Raw genomic sequence first — 24,157 nt, 5'->3', positions numbered from 1 at the left:
AAAATTATAAGATCCAAGTATAATCTAACAATACACAAAGTTTTAACCAAAATGTAAGCATCCAGGAGTACTCCCCGACCCAAATGCCGGATTCATAAATCCCCCAGCCCACAAAGTGCTTGCGAGAAATGTGGGACCTCATGAGAAAACAGTAGGAACATGCACAGCACTGAAGGACCACCCAGCAGATGGACATCGTTGGAGAGGACCAAGAAGCAAAAAGAGTACCCGAAAGGCAGCTAGTGAGTGGCAGAAGGCATGTGTAGGTTACTTTACATTAACTATTAGGCCACAGCGCTCTTAAAAAAATATTGGATTCTGGGATAACCCCTTTAGTGCGGCGACACTGGTGTCACTACTTTTATTTCCTTGCAAATGGGAGATGGTACAATGCTTCTGCAGCGCCACCTATTGGAAGTCAGCTTGCCTGTTAGTCAATGTCTGACCTTCTAATAGGTCTTGTTACATAACTCGGAATATAAACCTAAACCAGAGTCCTTCACAGAAAGAAAAGGTAACGATCTCTATAAACAGCAGTTTTGGGGGGCTTCGCCCCTTGTCAGTGTACAGCAGGTTACTGGTTGACTGGATTAAGAAGCCTGTGATGTGGGTTGAGAGGGCTTCAGTTTCCTTGCAGAGAAGGCTAAGGCTTGAAAAGGATTGCCTGGCCTATAAATCTACTGAAGCCTCTTTATCGATCTTCACAAGGTGAAATTACCCTTGTGCCATCCATTTCCCAATAACTGAGAGACTCATGAAGTTGGCACAGCGACTCACCAACAGTCCACCCTGAACCTGTCAGGGTGTCAGAACTGCCACTATGTTTTTGGGCTTTCCATCTAGCGAAAAGTAAGGGGGGGGGGGGCAAGCGGCTTTCGTACATTTGTATCATTGGAAGAGAATGCTGGAGCTTGTAGACTGTTGGACACGTGATGTTCAACCCGCTGAGCGCCATTATTATAATGGGAGGGTAGAAGAAGGTAGTCCATATTTAAAATATGGTTATATCTGTTGGTGTGGCAGGTCATAGTTGGAACACAACATGGTGATTTTATACAGAATGGCGCAAAAGAAAAGCTGACTTATTCCTACATGAACCACAGCCAGAATGACATGAAAAGATAGAAGAACTCTAAGTTTTTAATGTAACTCACAGATTTCGATGTCTGCTCCGATGGTGACCCTAGATGACCTAAGACAACGCATCTTTGCTGTAGTGGAATTAATAACTGAGGATATACCGGGACACGTCTGGGCAGAACTGGACTACCGACTTGTCATTGGCCGTGCCACCAATGGCGTCTACGTAGAACAGCGGTAAGGTGCATTCAATACTTAGAGTTCTTCTATTTTCATGTCATTCTGGCTGTTGTAGGTTGTTTCATGTAGGAAGAAATAAACTTTACTTCTGCACCATTCTTATGAAATCGCACTGTTTCTAATGTAATTTGTGATCCCAATGTTAGAAATTGCATATGATAAAGAAATGCTCCCCTCCCTCCCTAATACTACGTCTGAGTGCTTCCTCCAGTTTAATTTCTGTTAGCGGAGTTTCTACTCAGGGGTACAACTATGGGAGTAACATACATGACAGCAAGCAGAGTCTTGGTATACATGTATGCAGACTGGGCTTAACAATGGCTAGATACTGGAAATTGTAGTCCTTGGGGGGTAATAGCAAAGTTCAGGCATACATTTGAAACTTCACATTGCTCCATATGCACAGGGATATGTTACCACATTTGGCCTGATTTTAGACGATTTCCTCAAATTATGCTGTTTCCAGGGTGACAGATTTGCTTAATAGAGTAAAAAGAGAGGAAGTCTAATAGTTCTGTTCTGAAAACACTGAACCCCTAACAGATTGCTGCCACCAGACTGGAACGGAGTAGATGGCAGTAAGCGTCGCTGGTAATTAAATATGCAAGATTATAAAAATGACATTCTGTAGAGTCGGAGCATCCAGTAATCCATAATACATAGTATCGCCAGTGAGTAAAAATATCCCCATTACTTCCCCCCCCCCCCCCCTTTTTTTTTTTTTCCTTAAATTTAGGGGGTAGCTAGACTTTATTTTTTAGTACGTAGTTCAAGTACGTATCTAGGGGCTGTCATTTCTTGCTGCTTTTTAAATTTAATTTTTTTTTTTTATTTTTATTTTTTTTTAGTATACATTAGAAAAGGGATTTTTTTGCAAATTTTTGGCTTTTAAAAAAAATGTGTAATTTTCCCCTTTTTTACTTTTTTCCTTGTTTTTGTATATAGACTATCAGTTCCAAGGACAAGTCTGTGGTCGTTGAGTTTTGTTGTTTAAAATGTATTACTGTAGGGCTGGTTATGAGCAGAAAGGGCTTCATATATAAAATCTTTTTCTATTTTCCACAGTAACCGGAGTGGCAAGTGGTCTGCTTGGTTGATGGAGATATAAATTTTGCAGTTTTTATGTTTTAGGTCTAAAATGCCTAAGAATAGTTTTTTTGTTAAATGGCGTATTGTATGGTCTGACTATTTAGACATCTGTAATGGTGCTTAACTCCCAGAAAGGAAATTCCATCACCACTCCGAAGAGGATATGCAGTCTGATGTAACTTGGTCAATAAGGGTTTGTTTGTCCATATCCAGAAGGAAAAATGGATTAAAAAATTGTCCTTTTTGGGTTGTTGGGAGGGGAATTTTCTTTTGCAAGCTCCAGTGATTCAGTACAGAGCTCAGTAAATTACTGGGGTGTTAATAATATTTGGGGTGCCTCTCCCAGTTCGAGATACTTGCCTTCTTTTTAATACAAAGACCATTGAGGCATCGTAGTGGTTTATTAACCTACACAAGTATAGAACTTGTGCCCACAATGGCTACTAAACTCGGATTATACATTCATTAACCAGGGGGCCTTAGAGCTCCCTTACACAAGCGTATTGAATGACTGCCTGTTCTCTCAGACTGGAGGCGGGCGATGGGAACCCATCTGCATCCATTCACTGAGCGATCATCATTGGAAGTACTGGGATGGCTGTCAGCCCCTTAAGCATTGCACAGTCCCCCCTGAGTAGATGTACTGTAACAGCACTGAGACGTATGTGAGTGTGTAGGAAAGGGATGCACTGTTGACAAAGGGCATGATAGCTTTCAGATGTCAATATTTAGAGTTCGGGTATGTTCACACACTGGAATCAACACATTTTTCGGTGTGGTACCTACTTCTAAACACCACGGTAGAAATCCACAGCTGAGCCCTAAAAGTGGCTCCACCCATGACCTATAAAATGGTTCTTGGAGGCTACTTGTGTGATGGAGAAGCTGGATCATCGTATCAATGAATTACGTGCTTCCTGGGCGATCCTGGCCAGCATGTTGGTAGGTATTTGCACCAGTGGATGTGTGAGAGCATTTACACAAGACAATCGGGCTCAGGATGCCCTGGGCAGACCACCGGAAAGAGGATCATCTGATCATAAACAAGCCTCTGTGCTTCACCCCCCCCCCCTCCCCCAACAGAGTACTAGAGCCTCCATGCCCCCCCCCCCCCCCCCCCCATATCACATCTTGTATCCAAGCTAGAGGCGTCCAACAGGGTACTAGAGCCTACCTTCCCAGTATGATATCTTGCATCCAAGCTAGAGGCGGTACAACAGGGTACTAGAGCCTCCATACTGCCTGTATCACATCTTGTATCCAAGCTAGAGGCGGTACAACAGGGTCCTAGAGCCTCCATGCCCGCCTGTATCACATCTTGTATCCAAGCTAGAGGCGGTACAACAGGGTCCTAGAGCCTCCATGCCCGCCTGTATCACATCTGGTATCCAAGCTAGAGGCGGTACAGCAGGGTACTAGATAGTCTCCCTTCAAGTGGTCAGTTTTCCGTAATAAATGATCCTTTTGCCCTGGTATTGTAATCACTTTCTTATATTAACGTTACAATTACACACCGTTTCTTTCCGTTCCAACAATCACTTCTAGGTGCTTTTAATTTTTTTTTCTTTCTTTTACACTGAGTGTCTTTACAGAAATAGACAAGGCAGGAGTGCAGACAAATCCTCTGAACTGAGTCAAGTGGTGGACCTCCCACCAGGGGATAAGTCATCAGGTGAGAAAAAGGCTGGGCAACCACATTATAAGGCTGCATTCCCACGAATGTATATTGGCTCGGTTTTCACGCTGAGCCGATATACGTCGTCCTCATCTGCAGGGGAGGGGGGAGGATGGAAGAGCCAGGAGCAGGAACTGAGCTCCCGCCCCCTCTCTGCCTCCTCTCCACGCCTCTGCACTATTTGCAATGAAAGGAGGCGGGGTGGGGACGGAGCTAAGTTTCACAAATTAGCCCTGCCCCCATTCTGCCTCTCCCCATTGCAAATAGTGCAGAGGGGCGAAGAGGAGGCAGAGACGGGGCGGGAGCTCAGTTCCTGCTCCTGGGCTCTTCCATCCCCCCCCCCCCTGCACATGAGGACAACGTATATCGGCTCGGCGTGAAAACCAAGCCAATATATGTTCGTGTGAACGCAGCCCACAGGTTTTATTACTTGACTAGGGTGACATGGCTGCTTTATTCCAGAAACGGCGCCACGTATGTCCACAGCTTTTGTCTGGTATTGCTGTTCAGCGCAGTTGAAGTGAAAGGAAGTGTGGCCACTATTTGTGGGAGCAAGCAGCCATGATTACTAATCCTGGATCACCCTTCAATGTATAAAAAAAATAGAAACAAGACCAGAGATGGGACAAGGAGAATAGCAGCATACTGCTTAAAATGTAATCTGTATTTGTATGATGTAAAAGGTCATACTTTATGCCATATCTGCACTTTTAATTTGTGGCTTTTTCTCTTTTTTTGCATTTTTGCCACTATTGAAAAGTGGTCAGGGCTTACATAGGCAGGAGTTTCTTACGGACCACCAGATTTCTTACAACTTGTAGCAGAAGGTGCAGTAAATTCTAGCAGGCACACATTTCAGTCTCTGCTGCATGAACTCGATTGAGGCATGCCCCTCTTAATTGGCTTAGTGCACTCTACTCCAACAAAGTGCGGATTAAGACTGGTGTATGAAATGCCGGTCTTCATAAATTCCTTCTTAAGTCTACCATGTAATTGGTCTTTCGAGGATGAGGGAGTCCTTCGTTTCTAACCACCTTGGGCTTTATGCTGTCCACCCCCGGTTTAAAGAATTGTGTATGCCTTTATCTAAATCCTGCAGATTTTTAATCAATAATACATTACTGATCTTTGTCCCATAAATGTTTTTGTGTTCTTACACAGTTAAAGTTACCTGCACTGTATTTGCCAAAAAATTGCTTAACTGTGAAATGCCTGTTTATCAGGAGCGATGCAACTTTTACAGTGAGAAATCCTACGGTTTTCCCCAAAATAACCCCTAGCTGCATTAAAAACCAAAAAAAACACAATACATCACCTACCAGGTGCTGTCCGCTCCGCCGCACTTCTCCTCCGAAGCTCCGGCACACTTGTCTGCAGCCTTCAGCCAGCGCTTCCTGGTCAGGGGGTTCAAAAATCCAATGTGATTGCTGTGATTGGTTCTCGAGCACTGGGGCTCAGTCAATCACTGCAGCGCTCAATGAACCAATCACAGACATCACATTGGATTTTTGAACCCCCTCACCAGGAAGCGCTGGCTGAAGACTGCAAACAAGTGGGCCGGTGCTTCGGCGGAGAAGTGCAGCAGAGCGGACAGCACCTGGTAGGTGATGTACTGCGGGGTTTTTTGTTTTTAATGGAGCTGGGGCTTATTTTCAGGGCAGGGCTTATATTTCAGTCCCCCCTGAAAATCCTGGCAAAAGAGCACTACAAAAATGCAATATTGCCGCGAGAGAACACAAAGATATCGCACAGAACACAGGTGCGATATCACTGCAATTTTCTCACGGCGATATTGATGTTGCTTGTGTGATAAAGGCCTTAATGACACTCAGATCCATACATTTGATATCAATAGAAACAGAAACTAAAAGTTTTGTTGAGCAACGTCAAAAATGTTTTTCACATCAGGGGTGATCAATGTAAGCCTCTTTGTCCATCAACATGCTTCGAAGCGTGTAGTCCAGTTCCTGCCATACCAGATTACTATTGACTGATGCAGTGGCTCTTATGATGCATCCTCGCAGATCATGCATGGTGGGTGGTGAGGGATGGCACGTACAATAATAACACTCCCCCAGAGAAAAAAGATTCACAAGGTGTAAGGTCCAAAGAACGTGGAGGTCAAGTAAGAAGCCCAGAAGGCCGCTTCATCATTAGACATTCCATAAACACCATCGCTTTCCATTAAAGTTCGCATTCTCTCGTAGAAAGAACATCGCCTGGCTTTGTCGGCCAGTGTCAGGATCTGTAACAACTGCAATTGGTATGAAATCAAATACCATTTGGGCAGAATTTTCCATACAGTCAACTGCAGGATGTCCAATTCTCTGCTTGCTCTGACGGTGGATTTCTGAGGTCTTTGTGTGAAACTTGCCTGGACGTGCTTCACTGTTTCCACGCTTACTGGTGGATGGCCGCATAATTTTTTACTTACAGATCCTTTTTTCCCCCTTAAAATGGAGTAGCGCTTACAAATTGTGCGCCCACAATGGGATCTTCACCAAACTTTGTTCTCCAATGAGTTGCATACTAATAGACAGGTAGACGTGAAAATCAAGGACACAAAACTATTCAGTGGCAGCCATTTTGTTTCCTATCCCCTACCGACAACTGGCAAAATACATACTTTTGAGCCTCATTTAACAAAACTGTCTAAACAGCTTGAGAAATGAAAGCTATGCTATGATTGGTCTTTCTATTAGACAGTTTTGCTAAATGAAAGTTTTTGAGTTTCTATTTCCATTGCTATCACATTTATGTATCTGAGTGTCATTAAATGTGAGTTATCAGCATTTCAAATCGGGAAGCTCATAACCCTGTATATTTTTTTAAGTGCTCCCAGAAAGCTCATATGCAAAAGGGCATCCACTGATTTGATGTTTCCCATAAGATGAACAGTCTTCCCCATTGAGGTCTTTTGCGTTGCTCCATGTGTATTTTACTCAGATGATAGTAAATGTTGCAATCCTGTACACATTAGCATGATGACTCCCATTTTAATACAAGATCCATAAGTAAAGTGCCATTTAGACACAACGATCATCACTCTAAGGCCGTCTTTTGAGCGATAATCGTTGTCTAAACACGTGGCCATCGGGCAGTTTTTGTTAACGATTCGCTCATCGCTGTCTTTCAGCTAGATGAAAGACACCACTGAGTCTTATCAGGACCGTGCGCTGAGTTCTCAGCGGGATACCGCTTATACTATTGTTTCAGCCGGTATCCCGCATGGAGAACACAACAGAAGTATGCAGAAGACAGCACTTCAGCTGTGTTCTGCATACCCTGCTTGGTGCACTCAGCTGTATACCAGTTGACTGCTCCGTGAACACAGCAGAAGACAGCACTCCAGCTGTGTTCTGCATACCCTGCTCAGTGCACTCAGCTGTATACTAGCTGACTGCTCCGTGAGCACAGCAGGACTATGCAGAAGACCGCACTCCAGCTGTGTTCTGCATAACCCGCTTGGAGTGCTCAGCGGGAACATAGCAGCTGTATACAGAAGACAGCACTCCAGCTGTCTTCTGTATACAGCGGGAGCCTTCATTTACACACTAATAAGCTGATAAGTAGCTAATTGGCTACTTAAGAGCTTATGCAAAGTGAATGCTCAAAACTGTCACTCAAACTGCCGTTTGAGGGAATTTTGAGCGATCATCTTACCGTGTCAATGCACACAATGATTATCGCTCAAAAGATTGCCTTTGAGCGATAATTGTTGTGTCTAAATGGTCCAAAACTCATTATGATCTGTTAATGCAAAAAATCCGTTGCTTATTCCACATTGGCCCACAGGAGGGTGTACTGTAATTACTTATAAGTCTGGACTCCAGCACATACCTCAACATCTAGTAATACATGTGATCCTAAAAGTAATATACCGTACAACCAAGCTGACCAATGAAGCAGGCGAACGCAGGCAGAAGGGAGTTTGCACAAGACTTTCTCAGAACCAAATATTTGAGCATAATCCACTTCACAGCTCAATGTCAGGTCTAGTCAGCTGGATCAACTACATGTGAAAACGTGGCCCTGCCTGAAGAAAACGCACAAGTACCACACCTTTCACTACAATGCTTTTACAATGTAATCCTGTAGCTTCTATTAAAGCTTTGTCTCTGACTCAAACAATGTTGTCGATGTCCTCATCCGTTGTAACAATGTCATTCTCTACCTTGTTCCAGTATGACTGGATAATGATGATCCCCGCAGTTATGTGACTGCCCATAAAACTTAGCTTAATTCTATAAGGGTTTGTACAATCGAAGGGAATTTTAATTCACTATACTCAGAAAGAACCTATATAAAAAGGCTTCAATAAAAAGAAGCATGCCATCCAATAGCCCAACCTAGGCTTCTAACGGGGCATGTAGGCCAGTTGCATAGTATGGTCTAAATACATTGTAAAGGTACAAACGTAATATTTAGATATATCAGGAAGATCTAAATAAGGGTAAATTGTCAAAACCAGTTACTTATCGTCATGGGAAATCTGCTGACTCCCCAACCCTCGAGAAGTAGTACAATGAAATAAGACGAACCCGATGTTTGAAAGAATTAATTGCAGTCCCCTGAAATAATTGATTGATTCCATAACACATGGTTACACTAGTCTACATTCCAAACTTTCCACATGTACCAAAACTTTTTTGGGTTAACTATACTCCTTGATTGCAGACTCCTTGATACCCTTTGCCAACTTCTAATCTTTTTGGCACTTTACACTGCTCTCACGGTTCAGAAGGACCCAAAACATTCCTACTCTTGGCCCTTCACGGTCCTTTCTCTTTCTTCTCCCCCTTTTCTATTTGTACAGGATGTTTTCTCTCCTTGTAGGCGATACTCCAACTGTCTCAATTCCTTTTGCTATACTTTGGAGACCTTCTCTCCAGTTCATCAAGTCACCTCAGTCTTTGTGGATGCTACTCACTCTTATACTTCGACTGGCCATTACCATGCATATACGTGGACTCACGATATTCACGATGCTTGGAACTGCATCATTGCCTGTATCATATTCATTGTGCTCATGAAACTCTATAGAGATCTCGGCTATAATTTATCATGCTTTTTGTTCATACACATGCTTCTGTTCCTCTGTGCCTTCGAGATGTTTCTCTATGGGATAGTGTGCATTTCACTTTTGTTTTATAAGTCAAAATAAAATCTTTGAATTAGAGGGAAAAAAAAGAAGACAATCGCTGTCGAGTAGTTCAATTTTTCTGAATAGAACTGCAGATAGAGTGGCACAAAAGCTTGTTGGTTGCAGTCACTTTAATAAGGCACAATACTTTTAACAGTTACAATACTCAAGGCATAGAATCATATCTGTTTCAAGTAAACAAGGTAATGCCACTGCTTTAATGTTATAAAAATGTAGCTGAACAGAATATAACAAGATGATAAGAACAATGTTAGAACCTCTTATCTCTGATTCCTGTTCACTTTGTAGGAGCCACAACCAATGACAAAGTTAAGGTACCTTTACATGGGGCGACTGTCGGGCGCTGCCGAACGATAATTGTTCTGTGAATGGAGGTGGAGTGACTCGGAGATGGTTCAAGCCCGCCTGCCTCTATTCACAGTAAACAGGCCGACAGTTGCTTGGCTTTTAGTTCTACTAAAAAGCAAGTGACTCCAACAAGTGATCCATTTCTGTCTATGCCCTAAGTACACAGGACGACTATTGCTCAAATTAGCTGTTACCAGCAATAATTCGGGTAATAGTTGCCCCGTATAAAGTTATCTTTACTACAGACAGACCCAACTATTGCTTTAACTTCCACTAACACTCAGTTTTGGTACACCTTGCAATTAAGGGTGGCTGTACATAAGCCAACTGTCAGCTGAAAAAAATCGCTCAAACGAGCAATAGTCGCGTGTAAACAGGGGACCCACTAAGGTACTGAGTGAGAAATTCATCTGTGGTCACTATTCACTTCATTTCAGCTCACTGCAAGAAAGCGACTAGATATCTTCTTGGACTTGATGACTATATGTCAGAGGCGTAACATAATAATAATAATCTTTATTTGTATAGCGCCAACATATTCCGCAGCGCTTACATAGACAGGGGGGAATACAGAAAGACAAAATACAAACATTACAGAACCACGGTTACATAGTAATCAGTTGATGGAAACAATAGGGGTGAGGGTCCTGCTCCAACGAGCTTACATACTACAAGTAATGGGGGATACAGAAGGTAAAGGGGCTGGAGATGTAACATGAAGCTGTTGGGCCCCAATACAAAACCTGTAACAGGGCCCCCAACTATAATGCTTTACTCATAGTACTGGGGTCCCTATATGGAGAAGAGAGGTCTTATGGGCCCCCTAAGGCTCCTAGGCCCGGGTGTAACTGCATCCACTATAGTTACGCCAGTAACTATATCCTACATGTCCCTGGGATAGAACTTTTGGGTGAGCACCTATTTTGTTATAATCTCTGTGGCTATAACTTTCCCCTGGGTATGATCCTAAAACTGCTAACCCCACCCTAGCGTCAGCCAGGCTGTTGTTATCCCTGTAACCACAGCAGACTCTCCCCCGGAGCTAACCGTATCCAGGTGAACAATGATTTTGGCCTATAAAGCAATCATTAAACTGTACTTTTGCAAACCACCCTCCTTCACATTTACCTTATCTAGCCCCGGGCTTACAAGGGGTCTCAGTGTTAACAAGATCGAGTTTATACGGGAGCAGACCATGAGCTAAGTGGAACGGCAGAATTTCTGTCCTTTGGAGTTTCTCCTCCTCAACACTCCAGGTAACCCTCTATGCCGCTTTCAGCAACGAAAATGACATCTAGCAGCCTTCGATCCACCTCCGCTCCAGATGTTCAAGTCTATCCAAGCTCTCTGCTTACTCCTTGTAGGTGGAACCAGCCCCAGGCCCAATCATTGTACATGCCATACACACTCTCTTCTACTGGCACTAAACTTCCATTTTTATCTACACCTTTCTTCTCCCAGCAACTACTTGTCACATTATGATGATGCAACGCATTGGCATCCTTTTTCCTATTAGGATCTGGCTCATCTTCAGCCTACTCACCATGCGTACTTCTCTCCTTTGTAGCTGACAGACTAGATAGTTATTCCCAGAGCCAGCCACTTCAGCTTGTTATAATGGTGCCATAGGGAAAAGCAAAGGCATAAATGCAACATGTACCGTATAAATTATACATACATAATTACATTTATGTACAAAGTGAACACAAATTAACCACCAAGCAGTCTCTCAGTTGACAAGTCCCATTTAAAGGAACAAACAACCATCAGTAAAGGTTACAACTGTTGTCCATATGCTGCAACAATGGATAGTATAGAGTTCATCCTCCTTCCACGCTCGTCACTCTAGGCAAGACATAAGGATCAACAGGGAACTCCCTCTACTAATCACAATTCCTTTATTTGGTGTGTGAAAATTACTTTTCTGACATCCCTTTTTGACAAGTCCTACCCCTGCCTTATTCCCACTAGCCACTTGGGCTACAAACGATAGTAAGAGGTTCCAGTCCTTGAGGGCATCAGGTGATTTGGGTTTCAGTCCTGAATGGAATTTAGTCAATCGGGTTTCAGTCTTTTGAGGGCATCATGTTATTTGGGTTACAGAGCTTGAGGGCATAAGGTAATTTGGGTTGGAGTCCTTAAAGGTTTTAAGGCAGGTATACTCTGGTGGTAGGGGACAACCATGAGGAAAATTCCACCATGTCGGAGAAATAGAAGGTCATATTCTACAATATGACGGTATAGGATACCCAGCTGAAGAATACCCAGGAGAAGCATCAGCAGGTAAATGTATGCTAGATTTTTAAAGCATGTCTGAACGTAATGGGAATGTAAAATAGAATAGTGCAATGTCCCTGTAGGCAGAGCTCAGAGCATACTTCTTAACAGTGGTAGCCAAGACTTTACAAGGATTTAATCCAGAAAGGTTAATAAGCAAGTACGCGGTGCAAGCTGCAATTCTAAATCCTGCAGACCAAGAGGCCTTAACTAGTAAAGCTGATTTTATAATGCTTGAAGGAATATTCTGCTTAGGAGTCATTCACGTTGGTGCTTCTGGTTTCAGTTTTCTTGCTCCATTATTGGAGCAGAAAAACAGCATTCAGTAGCCAATAGGGATGCATTAACATCTGCAAACGATTTAAAAGCATACGGATGCCATTTTCTCCCGCCATGCAGATCACGTGCTGTGGGAGAAAATTGCAGCATGCTCCATTTTGGTCGCGGATTCCGCGGCACGGCTTCCATTGAAGTCAATGGAAGCCGTCATATCCATGGCACAGCCACAGTTGTCACTGTGGCTGTGCTGCGGATCTGTGGGAAAGCAGGACATTAAAAAATAGCACTGCGCATGCGTCCGCCACGTCGCCGGCATGTCCATACGCATCCGCTATGCTACAGAAAGAAGATCCGTCCAGCACAGATGAGATCCGCGCTGGAGACGGAGAGGTAAGAAAACCTTTTTTTCTCCCCATGGCCACGGGCAAGCAGGGATTCCACTGCGGGATTCAGCAGTGGAATTTGTGCATGCAAGTGGACATTGGGCCTAAGTATAGAGTAGTTAAAAGGCTTGTCCATCTTTGCAACATATTCTTATTACTCCAGTGTATCTAAGAAAAAGACATAAATTTGCAATTAATCTTAATAAAAATAAATATTTGTTTTGTGTCTACAGCTCCTATAGAGACCTATGCATCTGCAAGGTAAGAGACTACAAACAGACCCTATGCCAAAGGCTAAGCAAGAAGGAAGAGGCAGATAGGACTTGTGGTAGCAGTGCTGTGTCTGAGACCTAATTTGACCTGGGGCTAGATCCAGGGGCGGCACCTGGGGTTCCCTGGTTTTCATTCTTTCACCCCACCAATTGGCATCTGGTCTTTGCTGTAGAGAGCCCCAGACTGTTATCCTAGAAATGGTCTTAAGCCCCATTTACACGGGACAACTGTCGGGCAAACGATGCCCGTCACTCGTCCCTGCATGTACTCGCTCCCATGCAATAGCATGGGAGCGAGTATCATTGAGCGAGTATCATTGTCTCGCAGTGGGCGGCTGGAGGAATACTGAACGGCTGCTGTTTACATTGAGTGATCATTGTTCAGGATTTTAAGAGCTTTTACCAACTAGCGTGTTTTTAACCCTGCGATATCGCTGCATTTTGTTTTACTGCAAATGTCAACAGGACTTTTCAATGTTAAAATCACATCGCACAAAAATTGCAAGTTTGCTCTTCTGCGATTTTTGTGTGATGCAATTGTAACATTAGAAAGTCCCGTTGACACTTGCAGTGAAAAAAAAACGCAGCAATATTGCAGCATTAAAAAAACGCTAGTTGGTAAAAACCCTAAGCTGCATAAACTCTTGGACAATGACGTTCAGTGTAAATAGCAGCCGTTCAGTACTGAATGGCCACTGTGTTAAATGAATGGAGAGGGGCGGGAGAGAGCAAGGAGTGAAACCTCCTCCAGCCGCCCCACTGCGAGCCAACGATACTCACTCCTGTGCAGCAGCACCAGGAGAGAGTACATGCAGGGACAAGTAGCGGGCATCATTTGCCCAAGAGTCACGCCGTGGGACTTTAGTTAAGAGCTGATACACTTGGTCAGGTTTTCCATAATGTAGTACTGGAGTGTGTACATAGAAACATAGTAGTAAAACAGAACAGAGTCAGGGAATGCAGAATACTTTGGGCTCATGCCCACGAGCGTCGTGGGATACGCCCGCGGATTTACGCTGTGGGAGTATCGCGATTAAAAACAAAATGCGCCCACTGGTGATCATGGAAAAACACTCATTTTTCAGTGGTCTCCATTAATGCTATATTAATGGAGACCTCCCACAGCGTAAATCCACGGAAAATAGAACATGCCGCGTTCTTTTACCACTCGCGGAAATCCACAGTGCAATTCCGCATATTGGCATTGGCTGCCAGAGAGTTATTAGTTTCAATAGAACCTAATTGCTGCAGAGTTCACGCGCAGAATTACGCTGCGGGAACCGCAGTACAAATCCGTTCGTGGGCACCCTCACAGTGTAGATAAGGCCGGCGGTCAGGGCAGGTGGCAGATAAGAAAACCATACTCTTACCGAGCCAAGGTCAAGACTACAGATGTCAGGAAAGCTGGGTGGTTCAGGCAGGGATCAAATACCAGAAAATCAGACAGGAACAAACTTGCACCCTTATACAATATGGAGACTGATTGCTTAGATACCTGCTGATAAGCAAAGTAGCCATAAATAGCCCAGGACCTGTCAGGATTAGGGGGTCCTTCACACGAGAGTATGCGTTTTTAATTCGCTCGGACGTGCCGTGAATTTGCATGAATGGGCGATTTTCCGCGATCAAGTCCCAAGCTTAATTAGCATTTTCCCGTCCATTCACATGGCTGGTGCGATGTTTTTAGCAAAAAAATATGCTGTAGCACGGAAATCCGTCGCTCGGCATAAATCCTCGGAATGAGTTCAAATGCCTAAATAGAGGCAACTGTAAGCTTTTCGCAGCGTTAGACGCTGCTAAACTGCCTCCCCCTCCCTATTTTTCCAGCTCCCATAGGAGTCTATGGGAGCCAAGAGCCAGGAGCAGGAACTGAGCTCCCGCCCCCTCTCTGCCTCCTCTCCGCCCCTCTGCGCTATTTGCAATGGGCAGAGGCGGATCAGGGGCGGGGCTAAGTTTCGAGAATTAGCCCCACAACAGTCCCGCCTCTCCCCATTGCAAATAGTGCAGAGGGGCGGAGAGGAGGCAGAGAGGGGGCGGGAGCTCAGTTCCTGCTCCTGGCTCTTCCATCCCCCCCCCCCCTGCAGATAAGGACAACGTATATCGGCTCGGCGTGAAAACCGAGCCGATATACGTTCGTCTGAATGCAGCCTAGGGCCAGAATCCAAGTGACCAGATGCCCTTCAAGAACTATAGCTTAAATAACATGATGCCCTCAAGGGCTGGAATGCCAATGATCTGATGCCCTCAAGGACCCAAACCCAAATGCCTTGATGACTTTAAGGACTTCAATGACTAACACCCAGTTGACTTAATGCCTTTAAGGACTGAAACCCAAATGACTTGCTTCCTTCAAGGCCTGAAACCCAAATAATTTGTTGCCCTTGGGGCTTCTACCCACTAGTGTTTTTTTTATGCTGCGATATCGCTGCGTTTTTTACAATGAGACTTTCTAATATTAAAATCGCAAGTTTGTATTTTTACGATTTTTGTGCATTGCGATTTTAACATTAGAAAGTCCCATTGAAAAAAATGCAGCGATATCGCAGCGTTAAGAAAAAACGCTAGGGGGTAGAAGCCCTTAATGACTAAAAACCAAGTAGACTATTGCCCTCATGAACTGCTCTACATTGCAGATCAAATATGCCTAAATGTAGGTCAGATTGGTGTGTTCCGTTTCTAATTACAACCCCTACTCACCGGTAAGACCTAGTTAGCATCTGATGTTGGCACAGAGTATCCTCTACTACCATAGCCATAATTTGCCATATTGAAGAGAGAAGTAAAACTAGAGCAAAAGCAGACAAACAGAAGTTGGGCTTCTCTTCTTTATTATAAAGTGGGTCACCTCCTGAGGCCCATTCTGCGGTGGACAAAAGATGTCCCATTACGCAATAGATTACACACTAAGGCCTGAGGACAAATCGCCCATTACACAATTTAGCAAGTCTCGGATATTCCATTGCCTTGCTTTGTATGTCAGGCAGACAATACCATCAGCTTTGCTCTATGTCCTGTTGGCACAATGGACTTGCAATCATTCTGTAAACATCTTTGAGAAAACTGTCTGATTGGTGATATATGACATGGTTTCTAAAGCATTTTCTAATAAGCAAACACATGGAAGCAGCGTTGATTGGTACTTTATTGTAAAGCTTGAGTTTTTCTAGGACTGGACTACAAACATGAACAGAATGACCCCTGATATTCCCAAACCTCTCTTATAGGATCACTAACAGGGATTTCACACAGAAAAAATACTTGTCCTAATTACTGATTTAATAAAATCACCCATGCAACATTAACCCTTTCCAATCCAGTTTTAGATTCAGGGTTTCCTAAAAGGCTTTCTTTTTTTGCTGTTATACAACAGTGCCATCTGCTGGCTAAAGCCAGTGTGTGTGCGCGCCAGAGAGACTCCGACAGCGGAGTGGCTGGCAATAGACGATAAGAATACCCTGTCGTACGTCTTCTGACATTGGGAGCTGTACAAGCTTCAATCAGAATGTAGTAAGACATGCCTGACAGTGGAGTGGAAAGGGTTTTCACACGGCCGTATGCGTGCTTAAGTTTTCTCGGCCGAGCTGAGAAATTGCATGAACGACCGTTTTTACGCACTCACAGTCAGTGGTTTTTCGCACATTCACACCACTGGGAGTGACATTTTTAGCGAAAAAATAGGCCCTTTCCCCGGAAAACCCTCGCTCTGCCAAATGCCTCGGGATGCCTTCCAATGCCTATAAAGAGGCACCTGCTAAAATGCCTCACCCTCCCTTTTTTTGCCAGCTCCCATAGGAGTCTACAGGAGCCGCCACAGCATATTGAGTAAAAGATAGTTTCAAAACTATCTGTTTGCCCGCTGTATATACATCGGCGCGTATTTCAGTCGCGTATGTTCCATTTTGCACTGTGCAACGTTTTTACACGCTGTATATTCGCCCGTGAGAAGGAGTGCATTGGAAACCAATGCCTTAGAAGGGCTCATATATCGGTCAGTATTAAAAACATCGCCGTTTATGCGTTCATGTGATTAAAGCCTTTTGCTGACTTCAGGGACTTCAACAAACTGTGACTTATGAAATAATGTGCAGTAGTCTTTAAGAACTTACAGCGTGTTCCTGCAGCTCCTGGCAAGAGAAAAGTCCAGCTTATTGATGAGGATCTATTGGCCCCGCTCACCCTCTGTGATTGACAGTTTTCTAGCTATTTCACTGCATATTGAGAAAACTGCCAATCATGGAGGATGAGCGAGGCTAGTGGGACCTCATGAAAAAACTCAAGGTGCTAGGAGCTGCAGGAACATGGTGTAAGTTCTTAAAAACCACTGCACAATCACTGAATGGAGATGAAGCGCGCTGCCGATCTCTTCTGGCTGCTCACCTTCTTTCAGAGAAAATGGGCAGTTGTTCATAGAGAACGATGCCTGTTTACATGGGTCAACATTCGCTTGGTTTTAGATGAGTTGAAAACCAAGCGACTTTGACAATAAGCATTTCTTGGATCGCATATTTACACGGGTCCACAATCGCTCCTAATCGCTGTTTTGAGTGATTACTCAAAGTACCCTTATAACGCCCTAAGTTCCTATATCAGATAATATTCTACAGTGCCAAGTATAAATATGAGAATTCCCAGAATGCAATGTACCAGAATCGCTCTGTGCAAAATATTTCCACCCTAAAGCTTGCAGAATTAATAATGCAGCTGTAGACTGTAATATGGGCTATAATTCAGGAACAGAATAAAACTATTAAGATTGTAATTAGGGGGTTCAGTCCAGGAGTTTCTTCATAAATGCCAGAAAGAACTGCACAGCTTGCTGCTCTATTCTTTTCTGGTAAATGAACAGCATGATGGAAACCCAATGGAACTCATCACAGTCAGTGGGTTCCATTGGGTGCTGCTGGCTTTCGATGGATCTGGTACGCTGATATTTTAGTTTTTCTGTTCCATGACAGAAAAATGCAAATTTTAGATATAAATCTGAATGAAGCCTAAGATAAGTAATGCAACGTATATGGAAAAGTTACTTAAGGGGGTTGTTCACCTTATTTTTTCTTTGTAAATTTAACCCCCTCACCTCAGCTGTTCATTGTTTTGGCAGAGCATAACATCATGGGTCTCCTTGTCTCAGGTCACATCAGCTTGTTATTAATACACTGTATACAGGTGACATTTTGTTTCGATGCAGCCGATTGGCAGCTGCCGTCAAAAAAGTATATAGGCACATGATGGCTGTAGTCAAAGTAAACAGCAAAGAGGACAAGAGCAGCGTACGATGTATGAAATAAGGAATGACGATCATGTACCAGAGCTGTGTGTGACGTGCATGCAGCAGAGCTTTGTGGCGCATTGCGTGACCAGAAACACTGGTGCTATAATTTCCTAATAATTACTAGTATTGCTTGTAGTGTGCATGTGTTTGACATGGTGAATTTAGATTGTGAGCCCAACAGGAAACAATTAGTCATATAAAATATATAGACAGCACTGCACTGTAGGATATATATTTGCGCTCTACATGCAAGTGAAATAAAAGGTGGATTTAAAGACAACCTGTCACTGGGTTCATGCTTCCTGAACCGCAGTCAGCATGAAGCCCGGGCAGATATGTCCATTCTGAAACACATTCTGAAACGCAGCTTCGAGTCATGGAGATGAACTGTGCCGGAATCTTACTGCCCGCAGCATGTTGGCTGACAGCTCTCTGGTTCGGGCAGCATGCACTTGGTAACAGGTTCACTTTAAGCTGTGAAATGTTGTAAATGATGCACTATATGCCATCAGACAGAATTGCTCTTTATGAACTCAAATTAAATTTTCAATGAGGAAGTCAGAGTGGCCCCATGCGCCACAGAAGCAGAGGCCGGAAGGAGAGGCAGCTGAGTGTATGTGTTGTTTTTTTTAAGCATATAGAGGTTATTACCAGAAGGTGGACAAGAGAGGCCTTATTGTCTACAAAAGGGGCTTTATTATTACCAAAAAGGGCCATGAGGGGCATTATTACTAAAAGGGAGACAGAAAAGGCATTATTACTACCAAAAGGGGACAAGAGGGACATTATTCTTCCTAGAAGAGGGCTGTAAGGGGCATTATTACTAAAAGGGGGCCAGGAGGGGCATTATTATTACCAAAAGGAGGACAAGAGGGGAATTATGACTAGATGGGGGCCAGGATGGGCATTTTTACTAAAAGGGAGCCAAGAGGGGCATTATTATTTTTAAACGCAGGCCAGCAGGGGCTTTATTATTGAATGGTGGCATTAAAAGGGGCACCATTACTGTGTAGGGGACACTAATATTATTAGGGCTCCTGCACACTGGCGAGAGTAATATCACGGCCCGATATCGCTCTCACAAACCTTCTAAAAAACCCTGGATGCGAAGCGTTTTCATGTGAAAACAGCCTCGCATCACTGCAGGGGTTCCCTTTATCCCATTGCTTTCAATAGGGCAGCAGCAGCGCCAGCCCCATTGAAAACAATTGTTAGAACATTGTGATCTCTTGCCACTGATGTGACAGCAGTGGCAGGGGATTCCTTCATCCCCGCGGGGAGTACCCTCTTCTCTGAACACCCTGCTGTTGCTGTCACAGTGTTCAGTGATGAGGAGTCGCGCAGCTGCAACATGCCTGGAGCCCTTTCCTAGGCCTCTGACTGCCATGGCTACCCATCGGCATACTGCGACCTTGGCATCTGTGGAATGAAATGACCAGGATCAGAGTATTCTCTGATCGGGGCCATTACGGCAAGAGCATGGCTGCCAGAGAACACAGACACCTCACTGTAATTATATGGGTGTGAGACCCATAGCATAAATGTCTGACATAGAGGCTTAAGACAAGACAATGATGTTGATTTATGTCATGGAGGCTTAACGGGTTACAAAAATGTGGCACCTGAATGCATACCTCCAGTCCTAACATGTTCTGCGCTGCGTAGGCTTCTCTCCTCCAATAGTCAATATAGCTGCCACTGGCGGTTTGCTGACCCCTGCCTACTTGTGTTCACCCTACTTGCTACTGGTCTGGGCCCATCTTCTATATGAGGCTCTATCTGCCCCTCAGTATATGAATGTAACTGATAGAAAAGTAGTCGGTGGGGCTGGACATAATGCTTTGTCACACTCCTGTGGATAATTCTTGGTAAATCCAAGGGAAATTTGATGTAGTTTCTTATTTAGTCTCTTCTGTTTGGATATTTAATTAAATGGATAATCCTCTCATTCCTCTGGACACTGAAATGAGAAATGTTTGGCAGGAGAAAGACTCTGTAATACCCACAAGGCACAGTAACCTCAGTGTGTCAACTAAGTGTGGTCATTGTAGTCAACCACAACCTGGGATATTCCACTGGGAAATGGGATTAAGTAAGAAATTAACTGGGGGAAATAGATATATTGTTAATTGAAACTCAACCCTGTGGTAGCCATGTACTGACGATCACTTTGGTTTTCTAAGCAACACATAAGAAGACAACCTGAGAAACTATAAAATTATATTTTAAATATTTTTATAGAAGAAAATGTTTTTTTAAAGGGAATATATCACATAAATTAATTTTACTAATTAAAATCAGATATTGACACATATTCTTTTCTTCTAACCTGTTTTTATATTCTAATTGTATTTTTTTTTTTGTATATTGTACTTACTGCCATGATTATAAGGGTGGCCATCTTGCCTGAGCTGCTATTATCAATAGATATGCTTTACAGCAGAACTCATGGGCTATAGAACTCTGTGGGTTGGAGATATTCGTTGACTTCTATTGGAGAGTGTTGTGAGCATGCTCTGTAAGCTGTGCAGAGGGCTATGCTTCACAGAGGGTCATCTGGTGAACTTTTAGAAGACCCAACGGCAAGAATTGTCATCCTGTCATCACCCGGAGAGTCACAAAGACCAGATGGTGAACTGACCTCAGAGTAGTTGGCTGGGTAATGGCCCTTTTACACGGGACGATAGTTGGCTAAGTGACTAAATGAGCGCTATTGTCACCGCTAAGGTCGTTAGCGCTCGTGCAGAGCATTTAGATATAGAGATGAGCGAGCATACTCGCTAAGGACAGCTTGAGCGAGCATTGTCCCTAGCGAGTACCTGCCCGCTTGGAAGAAAAGGTTCGGGTGCCGACGCGGGGGAGCAGTGAGTTGCGGGAGTGAGCAAGGGGGAGCGGGGGGGAGACAGGGAGAGAGAGAGATCTCCCCTCCATTACCCCATGGTCTCCCCCGCCGCTCCCCGCCCCCCGCCGGCACCCAAACCTTTTCTTCCAAGCGGGCAGGTACTCACTAAGGACAATGCTCGCTCGAGCAATTGTCCTTAGCAAGTATACTCGCTCATCTCTATTTAGATAGACTTCACCGCTGGATTGCTGGGTTCTTGCTTAGTCCTTCACCTTCTATGTGAAGCCTGCGATCAGTGATGACAACTTGCAAACAAACAGTGAGCGATTTTTTTTTTTGCATTTACAGTGCGCAATTATCACTCAGATTAGTTAGTTTGAACGAATTTTGAGCGATAATCGTTACTTGTAAATGGGCCATTAGGTAAGTGATGTCTACAAGACATTACTGCACATGACCTCCTTGTGTTTGGTAGTAGCAGAGCAACCGTCTCCGGCCTAAGGTTGTGTGCAGTGTATTATAACATAATGTCCTCAATGAAAAGCGCTGCAGCTTTGTGTTAGAAACCGAGCCACATATAGCACTTGCCAAAAGCATCATGCCAGGGAACATTGTATTCTCACTGTCGTCCCTTCATATACTGTAAGAATCGCTCTTGTCAGATTACGTAAAGCCAACAATTATCACTCCTAACTGTCTGGATTTGTTTGTGTTTGTGGAGCCCCATGGGGTTATCAGGCTTAAAAATAGCTTCTTCTACATCACAGTGTATTTCCGGCTTCTATCCATCTGTTCTGGGGCTGGGTTGAGAAGAATGAGGAATTCCCAGATCTCCCCTGCCAAAATATGTCTGTGATATTACAGCCTATGTTGTGATTCACTCTTCGGACAAAGAGTTCTCTTCGCAGAGAAAATGATCAGCACAACCTCCAGATCCATAAATATAGGATAATCATGTGGATAATCTAATAATAATCACAATACAATCGGAAGACGTTATTGGAACTTGTTGCTACTGGACACATGCAAATGACTTTATTATGGTATGGAGCTGTGATTGGTGTTCATGAGCCCCCTACTGTACCTCTGTAGGCCACTGATTTCACATGGAGGCATATAGGGGTTTTATCTGTTGGATTTCATAGAAATCTGGGTAAAAAAAACGCTGTGGAATACTCCATAGAAATATGTATGTATTCTTCCCTAGAAATATTGCTGTGGGTATGGCTGTGTTGACATATTTTGGTTATATTTTTGCAAAACCACTGTACGTTTGGTGCAATTTTGCAATAATCATGGTAAAAATTGCAATATGATTGCATTGTATGAACACAGCGAGCAGTCTTTATAGCCCCCCCCCCCCCATTCATTTGTGCCCACTGTAGTTGAATGTAGTAATGAATTTAATTTAATTTTAATAGCATGTGTAAAGGGACTACCCTACTGGGATGTGAGAAAAATGCACAATAATTATGGCTGGCAGATGCATAACATAAAACGATGTTTTAGAGCATCTAGTAGCCAGTTTTATAACACCACTTCTGGATTGTTTTACCTTGGATAATTTTCTGATTGATGGTCTTGAGGTCGCCTAATTGTAAAGGGGAGCAATAGGATTTTTGAGCATGCTCGGAGAGCATTAGTGATGCAGTTAGTTTTGGAGTAGCTCAGGAGGAGTAAGTGTGGGTCCCCCAAGTCTACCATGCTGGCAGAAGGAGACAAGCTACTGAGCTGAGGGGAAACTGTTGAGAGCAAGTAAGAAGCGCTCAGTGGGTCGCTCGTGTTTTCAGAGAGAACGGGTCAGTGCCGGAGAGTCAAAAAGGGTTGACGCCATACATCACTTCCAGGAACTTGCCAATGCTAGGGAGAATTCCTAAGGAGGTTACGTAGTAGCTGAACTTAAACAAGTGTAAGTAGAAACCAGTCTTTATGGTAGGACTGTAGTGTGCACACTTAAAGGGGTTGTCCCGCGCCGAAACTGTTTTTTTTTTTTTTCAATAGCCCCCCCGTTCGGCGCGAGACAAACCCGATGCAGGGGTTAAAAAAAAAAACTGGATAGTGCTTACCTGAATCCCCGCACTCCGGTGACTTCTTACTTACCTTGCGAAGATGGCCGCCGGGATCTTCACCCTCAGTGGACCGCTGGTCTTCTGTGCGGTCCATTGCCGATTCCAGCCTCCTGATTGGCTGGAATCGGCACGTGACGGGGCGGAGCTACGAGGAGCCGCTCTCCGGCACGAGCGGCCCCATTCAGAAAAGAAGAAGACCGGACTGCGCAAGCGCGTCTAATCGGGCGATTAGACGCTGAAAATTAGACGGCACCATGGAGACGAGGACGCTAGCAACGGAACAGGTAAGTGAATAACTTCTGTATGGCTCATAATTAATGCACAATGTACATTACAAAGTGCATTAATATGGCCATACAGAAGTGTATACCCCAACTTTGTTTCGCGGGACAACCCCTTTAAGAACTTAAAAACAACTAAGATGGAACTATAACTTACTAGGACTTGACCACCGCCATTTTTTAGCTTGGAACTGTACTGCCTTTGTTTGTCCAGCTGGGTACTGGAGAGTACTCTCCAAGCCCTGCAGGGCACCCAAACTGCTAAGAGAGGCTACATTATTGGGCTCTGGATTTGTTCACATTGTTAACCCTTTCCAATCCAATTTGTATCCTGGTTTTCCTAGGGGGCTTACTCTTTTTCTACCGTTAACAACGGTGCTATCTGCTGGCTAACTCCAGTACTGCATGAGGTGACACGTTGGATAGGCTCTGACAGCAGAGAGGCTGGCAATATACAGTAAGAGAACCCTGACGGATGTCTTCCAACATCGGAGCTGTACAGCCTTCAATCATAATGTCTTAAAACACCAGACAGTGGATTGGAAAGGGTTAACGATGATACGGTATGAAAAGATTGATCAAAGAGAGCTAATACTGTCCTGTCGAGCAGTGTACTGTTTAGTTATTACTAGAGGGTAGTGTGTGTCCACATTTAGGACATATTTTGGCTATGACAACCATCAGGATTAATTACTTACTGTTTAAACACTCTGGTTACATTGGTCAAATCTCCTTGTTCTAAATCTATCACTAAACAGGAAGCTCTGCAAACTGTGTCTTCATGCCTCCTATTTCTCTATCGTATTCCGAGCTCTTGCGTACTGCCACGATCACAGCACACATATCTGCCCACTGTGAATGCTGTTTAAAGGAGTTTCCAAGAAAT

At 43.9% G+C, this 24,157-nt stretch overlaps 1 protein-coding gene across 2 annotated transcripts in view; it reads right to left on the bottom strand.

The window, feature by feature from the left end:
- The window catches only part of LOC136591276 (sorting nexin-31-like), a 129,683-nt gene that overhangs the window by 77,197 nt on the left and 28,329 nt on the right, over nucleotides 1-24,157 (bottom strand). The window lies entirely within an intron of this gene.

The sequence above is a fragment of the Eleutherodactylus coqui genome, unplaced genomic scaffold (assembly GCF_035609145.1).
Source record: "Eleutherodactylus coqui strain aEleCoq1 unplaced genomic scaffold, aEleCoq1.hap1 HAP1_SCAFFOLD_28, whole genome shotgun sequence".
Taxonomy (NCBI): Eukaryota; Metazoa; Chordata; class Amphibia; order Anura; family Eleutherodactylidae; genus Eleutherodactylus; species Eleutherodactylus coqui.
The sequence above is the reverse complement of the archived record's forward strand: the minus strand, read 5'-3'. Positions and strand labels throughout refer to the sequence as shown.